General features: G+C 39.8%; 1 protein-coding gene across 1 annotated transcript in view; it reads left to right on the top strand.

Moving 5' to 3' along the window:
• The first annotated feature begins 5,434 nt into the window (after positions 1–5,434).
• Positions 5,435–9,934, top strand: part of Capn6 (calpain 6) — a 26,236-nt gene continuing 21,736 nt past the window's right edge. Inside the window, exon 1 of the mRNA XM_031368907.1 lies at positions 5,435–5,652. The gene's annotated coding sequence lies outside the window, so the exon portion shown is untranslated. The remainder of the gene's footprint in view (positions 5,653–9,934) is intronic.

Raw genomic sequence — 9,934 nt, 5'->3', positions numbered from 1 at the left:
GGACCAGGGATGGGAAACCTCTTTTTAAGTTGTTTTAAGTTGTTACCTAAGAATACAAGGCACTCCCAAAACAATTCAAACTCTTGCTGTTGTCTTTGTTTTTCTTCTAGAACTTGAAAATAGAGCCCATTGACGGAGACAACATATATTTAAGACATGGATTTTGGAGGAATTGAGATCATAGTGACCTAAAACCTCCTGCCTGACTGGCTCTTGCAGTATATGAATGTGATATGTAAGCTACCACAACGTAAAATAGTAGCTTCTGTATCTTGGAGGTAACCAGCAGTCTTCTAACTGGGCTTAAGGTCCATTTAATAGGAGGTAATCCATACCTAATACAGTAAATCTAATTAATTTCCTATGGCTGATAAAGTCAAGAGCCTAGAGAAGGACCTACTACTGCCATTTTCTAAAAGATAAAATTTCTAACTACATTCTAAATAATATCCTTATTATACCTACAGATAAGTGTAGCTCTCATCTCTGCATCAAGAAATCTACAACTGTGTGGTACCCAGTCCTACTTGATACAATGCTCAGGAAATATCACAGGAGACAGTAGAATAATTGTTAGAACCAGAGTATTAGGGCATCTACAGTGACATAGTGTCTTCTATATAAGATATAGAGGTGCACCCATGAAAATCTTAACAATATACTCATCTAAACAAGAAATGTACAATGACAACATCAGTTGACCTGTCAACATGCATATGAGAGAAATATCACAATGCCCCACTACTGGATGGAAAACTGCATGATATTCAGTCTTTTACAAGGATAAGCTCCCTGACAGGTTATGCTGTAGCTCTAAAACACTGTACATATGAACAACACAAAGTGGGCTTATCAGGTTGTATTTATACACACATACATACATGAATTGAAAGAGAGAAGAAGTTGGATGGGTAAAAAGGGAGTGGTAGAAATAATTTCAATACAGAACTCATAAATGAAATTCTCAAAAACAGTTAAATAAAGGTATAGAAAGTCAGAATTCTAAAACTTTTGTTATATTTTGTTACTATGTTATTTTACTTATTAAATCATAATAAAATTACAACATCCCATCTCTTTCCTCTTCTGAATGCTCCTATATACCCCTCCCTGCTTTCCTTTAATTTATAGCCTCTTGTTTCACCAATTGTTTTTTCAATGCATGTATATTAGTCAATGTATACATCAATGAATACATATTCCTAAATGTAATCTGTTCAGTCCATATACTGCTACAGACATGTATGTTTTCAGGGCTGACAATTTGGCACTGGATAGCCATTTTGTATGCTCTTCATTGGAGAACACTATGTCACCAACTCCCAGATTTCCTCAGTTGCCCATAGCTCTTTGTATATGGTTGAGACCTCATGGGCTTCTCCCCTCTCAACAAAAGGGAAAGTGCTACGGGAAACCTAGCTACCTACACAGTAGTAGTGAAGCCATGGTTATTAGAAGAGCATCTACAACTACTAATTTTCTAAACTCCAATAATCCCTAACAACAACCTGTAAACACTTGTCCTTATGTGTGCAGGTAAGTGTAGTCTTCATCCCTCATCTAGGAAACTTCTCTTTTCAACAGACAGAAGTTGTGGAGCCCAGTTCCAATAGATACATCTGCAAAACACTCTTCCACCTAAGGTTCAGGGAAGGGGGTGAAGGGCAATAAAAAACATTGTTCAGAGTCAGAAGAGCCAGGAATTTGTTAGGAGATTGTGTCTCCTAGTAATACTAGAAGCTACACTCATAAACTACCACCAACGTGACTGCCCAATTGTGGGCTGAAAAAGAATGACACTATTGACCATGCCAAAGGAAAGTTAGTTTTAGATGAGGAAAATGCACCCACTTTATCTAAGCAACAGAACAGAAATACAAGCTGAAGACAGTGAACTTTGGTTCATTGATGGTTGAGATCATCTTTCTTGATTCTTAGCATTACATCCATGTACCTAACATGTTATCTGACAGCTAATGGTACCAGAAAATGCTTACGGAATGAAGAAATGAATCACAGCAGTAATGACAGCAAGAACTGAACTGGGGTTTTTTTTTTTTTGAGCTTCAGTTATAATTCTAAGAATGATATATGAATTAGATGACTCATTTAATCCTCACACTGATGCTCTAAAACAGGACTGTTATTATTCTCTTTTTGTAGAACAGGAAACTATATATCAGAGAAACCATACCTAACCTTAAGGTACATTAACTAGCAAGCAACAAAGTGTGAATTAATCATTTGTAAGGGAAGGCAGGAAGATCCTGGCTGTTTCTTGACCATTTGTAGTGTCAATGTTCCTAGTGATAAGCCAAGTAGTCTATGAAGCAGACCCAGGATTCTTTGTTCTTCTTTATTATGTCCTCTCCCCAGGGGTCCATCCTCAATCTCCTTTATTGTTTCTACTTATACATACATATATAACTTTTCTCTTTCTACCCGAATTGTACTCAATATTTAAGATTCAGGATGAGTTCTACCTGTTTGGCAAAGCCTGCCTTATATAGTCTTGGTAGAGGATCTCTCTTCCACTTTGAAATTCACTGCCTTCATAGACCATACTAATCATTTGGTACTAGAAAACGGCATAGCATTACAGTGACGATCCAGAGTGCAGAGTCAGATGGGAGAGAACAGGTTTAAACCCCAGGTCTGTCAATTTACTAGGTGTATGACTGTGAGCAAGTTATTTAACCTATCTATCAAGGGGCATGATCTTTGAACTGGAAAGAGAATTAAAGCCTAAGATAGATGAGGAGATAATAAGAGTAGTCCATAGCTGCATTCAATGAGTTCAAGTTTCCAGGCCCAGACAAATTACTTCTGAAGCTCCTGAGAGAGAATGTAGGATGTAATCACAGTGATAGTCCTGGCAGTGTTTGAGAAACTGTGACCCAGGGAAGAAGCGAGAGGTGCAGAGAAGATCATTGGCTTAATTTTTAGTGAAGGTGGGCGTCGGTATTGGGTAAGGGTGAAATATAAATCTTGGAAGGTCAAGACCAGTGAGCATGGCATGGGTCCTTGGCAACAGTATAGAATGCACTGTTAAGCAGGCCATTTGTGAGATTTTTGAAAGAGCGGAAATAACTACAGGTAAGCATGAGCTCACAAAAGCAAGTCATGCCTAACTAAGCCCATTTCCTTTCTGAAAAGGCATCTACAAGCAGAGATGACAGGAACACCATTCATTAGGGTATCTTAATTTCAGCAGAACTTTCTGAGAAGTGTTCTATGTACTCATAAAGAAAATGGAAAAAATAGAAGGTGGATGATAGCAAACGTTGCATGGATTGCTTCAGGTTTGAATAAGCTCATTAAAAGTGATTGCTAATAAGAGAAGAGTCTAAGGTAGCACTGCAAAACTTTACACTATACTGTGTTTCATTCAATGCCTTTATTAGAGACTAATAAGATGTATAAATACTGGTATAGAAATGCATTCACTTATTATATGTATATAATATATAGATACATACATACACACACTCTCTCTCGCACACTCATACACATCTATACAGATATCTCTGGTATTAAATGTCCAGGAAATATGGTACCAACTTTCTCAAAAACACATTTAATAATAATGTGTAATACTGAAAGTAAGGTTTGAGAAAAGGAATAGATCGAAATACATAAGGGGATGGATATTGAGACTGGATGCAAGCTCACCATGGAAGTTAACTATAACGTCAATTTTATAGATACACAATGAAACACACAATAAAAGTTTATGCAAGAGTCCACGGAGGGTTCTAATTAAGCTACAAACTACACAGAGATTAGATTTGTGCTCAAAAGACAGCAAACTTAAAAAAAAAAGGACCTGGAGACTATATCCAATGAGGCATGCTGTAAAAGGCCCAAGCATGCTTATCTGAGCAGGAACAGCTTGGTAGATCTTCTAAATGGCTACTGTGTAAAAAAGGAATTAGACATCGTTTGTATGAAGCTAATGTAATGTTCAGTCTAAGGACAACAGTTAAACAATTGGGGAATGGTCAAATATAGAGTAAAGTGCTTTAAAGAGGGGTGACCTTTCTCAGCTTATCTGGTGGCTACTTCTGCACTGAGCAACAAGGTAGATATCCTTTAATACTACTGTTCAGATTTTATGATTTCTTCCTTGAAAATTATGGAGATTGAAATGATGGCTGAAGATAAGTCTAGACTAAACATCTTCCCTTGATTTCAATGCCAAAATCCTACATAAGTCATATTTGGTTAAGAAATAGCTTACTCTTGAGTCAAATTGGATGACAATATTTAAATGCCCAATTCTCCTGAGGTCTGGCCTTTTGTATTATCAACTCTAGTCTGATTTCCATTCAGTATAAAAAAGACACAAAGGAAATGTCAGAGGAGAATCTTGGAGATTTAGTTATAGAAATGTTCAGATCTGTTTCATAAAAAAATATTAGTATGCAGCCAGTGAGTAGGGAAAGCATACCCCTCCCTTTCTTTCTCCTTCCCCCTCCTCCCTGTCCCTCTCCCTCTCTTTCTCTCCACCCTCTCCCTTCCTCTATCTCTCTTCCTCCACTTCTCAGATCTTCAAATAAGAAGAGTAAAGATCGCTACAGGAGTACAGACAGAGAGTATTAATTTTTGATGCGATGGTGATCAGCACACAGGGCAGAAAAATCTGTTGAATGAGATGATGGTAGCGTTCAAATTTTGTGAACATGAAATAGACAACAAAAATCATAAAAATCCCAGCCCTTAAACTGTGTCTCAATGAAAACCTCAAGAAAGGCGAATCCTCGCCCCGAGTGGGATTCAATAGAGTTATTTTACAGAGGGCTGAGCACGCCACTAACACTTCTTGCTTAGTCTTTCACAGCAAACAGCTATTAGCTCTGCCTTTCACCAGACACTGCTTGGCAGAATTTCGACACTGCACTGTTGCTAGAAATCCAGCTTCTAGCAGCTGCCATGGAATCAAACTCCACTCACCTCCCTTCTCTCTGCCTTTGGCCAAATGTTACTCGCTTTTTCACAAAGTGACCATTATGCTCCTGCAACCTATTAGGTGCCCTTTCATTCCCACTTGATGCCGAAATCCCCGTTGCTATCATAGAAGTGTCTATTAGGAACATGTCTGCAGCCTGGCTCACTAGAACTTTGCCAACATTTGAACATTTTTGCTCTCCATGTTCTCTCTTCAGTAATGTCCATGTCTGCAGCCCCCACCCCACCCCCGCCCCTGGGACAGAGGAGTTAGAAATCTATCAGGCCCATTTCCTGAAAGTCCTATTACTCCTTGAAACAGAAAGGCCTTTCAAATGTGGCTTTCTGGGTTTTCCAATTTACTGGTGGGTGGATCTGGAGTGGGCATCCCATCTGCACATCTGGCAGGGCCGCCTTCCAGATTTTCCTCATGACTCAGGATCAGTTTCTGAGTGCTGGGAGGGGCAAAGGCTCCTGAAGTTGCTGTGAGGCACCTCCCCCTGTGAGCAGAGCTTGGTACAGCCCAAATAGTTTCCAGGTTAAGAAAGCCAGAATCTTTGTTCAGCTGCACTGGCCGAACAGACTTAGTGGGGTTACCTGGCTAAGAGCAGCAGCAGCAGCAGCAGCAGCAGCAGCAGCAGCAGCAACAGCAGCAGCAGCAGCAGCAGCAGCAGCAGCAGCAGCAGGGTTCCTGAGATAACTCAGGTGAGTAGAGAAGGCGCCCACAAATTTAGTTTAAAATTTTATTTTCAGAGCAAAGGAACTTAAGCCGTAGAGTTAAGCAAACTTTGCATCTATTAATGCTAGGGTTTGTCTGGAAAGAATGTTGTGTACATGTGTACGTTAATAGCCGTCTTGAAACATCTAAAATGAGTTGGAATTTGAGGGGCTCAATGCAATGAATTTGATGGTGTTGCACTAAACTGTTTCTGGGAGCTAGCTGGTCTGTTTTCTGTGGACGTTCTGTTCGTAAACACTTGGTCAACAAGAACAAACCTGGGAGAAGAGTGAGGAGAGAAGCTAGCTGGCTGGCTAGTTGCTTCAACCAGTTTCCTCTGATGCAGGGTGTTAGGCAAAGTATTGAAATTCAGGCACAATCGAGGAGCCACACTCCTGCCTACATTCTTTAAACATTTGAAATTGTGTGCACAGGCCACAGTTTGCTGCACAATGAAGGAGTGGCTGCCTCGGCTATCTTAACACCCTGTCTGCACAGCCTCCGGGGACCTTCCTGCCCTGGTGACAGGTTGATCTTGCTATTCTGTTATCAGCTCCTGGGCCTGGTTTGGTTTCCCTCTGATTCTATCTTTGGTTTAAATTCTGAATTGCAGTGAAGGCTCCATCCCCCCACTCGACTACACTTTTGTTGGGGCTTAACTGGGGACTTGACCAGAGCTGGCTTCAGCCGAGGTCAGGAAAAGGGAGCTGCCACACATTGCAATGGAAACAAGTGGGTGTGAGGATTTAGAAAAAGAGTTTTGTGAAAAATCACATTGGAAAATTCAGCAAATTCTCTTGTTCTGCCTGTCACAGCAAAATGTTTCCTGCTTTGTATTTATGTGTTAATTAAACTTCAGCAAATGCTTCATTGGCTAATCTCTGTTGTGAAATTAAAGTCTCTCTTTATGGCCTGAATGAATAAACAGAAATTTTGGGGTGTTACTAAAATAACACCTTCCTCAGGGTGTTTCTGTGCACTCTCTCCCCCTTTCATGGGTGTGTGTGTGTATGTGTATGTGTGTGTGTGTTCACACCAGCATGCAGGAATGCATGCACATATACTTGTGCATATGTGGATACACTCATGTGCTTGAGTGTGTGTGCACAAGTGTGCATGAGCACTTTGTATTTGAACAGAGTTCTTTATTCATTGTGAGAATTTCCAATGGTCCAGGGAATAGCTTAAATGCTTACATGGTCAGGAATAGGCTAAAAAGTAGACTTTCTATATCCTTGCAAATTTTCCATTCCTAAATTTAAAGCAGAAAACAGCCCCATTGTGACCCCCAAACCGTTTCTTTGATTAGCCTTGATTTGAAATCATATCACCTTCTGACAGGTTGCAATTCAAATATAAGACTTATATGTGCATTGTTGCAAAAAGAGAACAATGTATTTTTGTAATTTTGTGTCTGCATGCTGCCCTTGCTCTCACTGTTTTTTGTTTGTTTGTTTGTTTGTTTGTTTCAAAATATGTTTTTGGTAAAGCATCAATCCGTTCCAATTCTAGTACCAACTCTGTTACTATGTAACCCTGACCAAGTCTCTTCACCTTACAGTGGACAAAAGTAGGTGTATTAACTGACTTCTAAGAGTTCTTCCAGAAAAAAAGTCATTCTATAAAAATCAGAATTAGATTCTCAAAGGACTGTACAATTAGATTTGTAGGATAAGCTTAGTCAGCCAAACCAGCAAGTCAGTCAAAAAGGGGAGGTGGATAGGGTGGGATGGCCATTTTATATAGGTCTTTTAAATGTCAGTGTCTTATTTTAAGCATGTGATCATATTTCCTTTGTTTCTACAAAGAAATGAGATTTAATTTGCTAAAATTAAACATTTCCTAATATAATTGCTAAATGTTAACTTATTCTTAACAATCAAAAGTACACTTACATACTTAATTTCATTGTCTCTTCCAAATACCACCCCAACGTGGGCAGGGAAGCCATCATATTCCTGTTGTACCTGTGGGGAAACTGAGGGTGAAAGATGTTACTACAATAAGTGGGATTTGCTTGTGAATCCCCTGAGTATGCACGTTCTTTTGATGATTTTTGAATTGTCTTTTACTTCTTGATATAGTTTTTTCACACTGTGCTTTTTTTTTTTTTTGAACACAGTCCTCTCTCTGGACAGAGTAAACATACCCTATGGAAAACAGTAGAGTGGATTAGGGAACTTTGAAGGCTCCTTTCTGATCCCAGAGTGTCTGGCCAACCAAACCTTGAATGTCAACAGCCACTTCGAAGTTCTCTGGCAGATATGTGACCACAGATGTAAGATAAGATTCTACTTGTGCAGAAATGGAAAGCACTGTTCACTGTGGAGCACATGGATGCTGAAGTTTTAGTCTTCCTATTAATGTCCAATGAATCTGCCCCATCACCTCCAAAAGGAGGAATAAGATTATGTCTAGACTAGGACAGAATTAGGTCTCCTGTACTAATTGTACCCCCATTTATCTCTAATTTTGCAGAGTATGGGTGAGAAGGTAGCCAGAGACAGTGTCATCAGAGCCATACACTCTTACCCTATGCCCCTTTAAGAGTCCTGGCCTCTTTATCTACTCCTTGGAATCCAAAGTAATTTGTGATCCGTGTTGTTTTTTTTTAAAGTCAACTTTGATTTAGATTTAATTTGATGACTGTTGTGAGGCTGATCCATTGGCTCAAGAAGGAAATGATTTTCCCCTAAGAATCTGCCTGCCTCCTCAGAGCTTCAAGCCCAATGTACAGCAAAAACTCTCTCCTGGCTGCAGGCTTGAGTTCCACGTGGCAGGCTCCCTCTATTCTCCCTGGAAATTTCTGACTTGCACACTAAACCTGCCTCTATACATTTTCTTGGTAGACACACAAGGTTCCTCACATTCTTTGTTTCTTTTTTTCTTTAGGCAGGGGGTCTGAGTTCTAGTAAATCTCAACGAGAAGCCTGCTGTCTGTCCTGCCTGGCCACACCAGCCACTTGCCCTCAGGCCACACAATTCCTCCGCAAAGTTGCTCTCACTGCTGAGGTTATCTAGAGATTTGAAGGTTGAATGTAATGCCCTAGCTTTTATCTTCTATCACCTTTCCTAAGGGGAGATCTTTGTTTAAATGACTCACTCCTCCCTATCACCACCTGGTGCAGTGGAACAGTAAAGAAAGAAACATTCCTGTCCCTGTAAACCTCTGCTCTGACGGAGAAAGTTGTTATTTATAACAACACCAGCTTATACATCTCTGGGTTTCCATGATTTTTTGAGAGCTACCGAACTAGCCTTTAGATGTAAAGGGTTTGGATTCTACCATGATCATTAAACCATGAAAATAAAGAACCTTTTCAATATCCACTATGGCAATAAATTCTAGGCAGAGTGCCTCAAAAGTTGGGCATTGCGTTTACTTTGGAGGGTTTCCTCAGTTGAACTAAAAAATCCTTTCTCTAAAAAAAATGCAGTGACCAAAAGATGAAGTGTGGTATAAAAGTAAACCCCACACCACGTCTGGCATTTCACAGACTGAGCTTTGACTCCGTCTTGCCAGTGTGTTAGCTGTTTCTCTGAGTCGCCATTTTTGAGCATACTAAATGAAGGGCACAGGTCATGTTTTACGAAGCATAGCTGCTGCAAAGAAAGAGCATGTGAGCTAAATTGGACAATGCACATTTCAAATACTTGCCACACAAGTATTGTTGTCTACTTAAGACATTTATCTGTTAAACAAATATTGCCTGCTGAGATGCTGAACAAGGTACCTAGCAATGGGAGGCTTTTCAATGTCTTGCAACCATATGGCATTTTCTATTGGTTTACACTAAACATCTATGTAGTTAAATCTATAGTTTAAGAGTGAATGATTCATGCCTACAGTATCATGTTAAAAAAAACCCTGAGCCGGGCGCACTCCTTTAATCCCAGCACTTGGTGTACAGAGTGAGTTCTAGGACAGCCAGGGCTACACAGAGAAACCCTGTCTCCAAAAACAAACAAACAAACAAACAAACAAAAAACAAACGAACAAAAAACCCTGAAACACAAAGAGCTCAAGCTCATAGAGCAAATGGAACATAGTTGTTACCTAGTCAGAAATGGGGAGTCAATCCTACTATATAAGTCCAGCAGGATTTAGGACTACGATTATACCCTAATGAAAGTTCAAATGCACATTTCTCCGTGTGTCTCTGTGATGCAAGCATCTTCATGCAAAAGGCATTCATTCTATCAAGATTGGACCCTCCAATACCAGCTGTACATTATGTTTCTGAAATATCCTTACCTATATCATAGTAT

This window comes from Mastomys coucha, chromosome X (genome assembly GCF_008632895.1).
Source record: "Mastomys coucha isolate ucsf_1 chromosome X, UCSF_Mcou_1, whole genome shotgun sequence".
NCBI lineage: Eukaryota > Metazoa > Chordata > Mammalia > Rodentia > Muridae > Mastomys > Mastomys coucha.
Note: the sequence above shows the minus strand (reverse complement) of the source record. Positions and strands in the feature narration are given on the sequence as shown.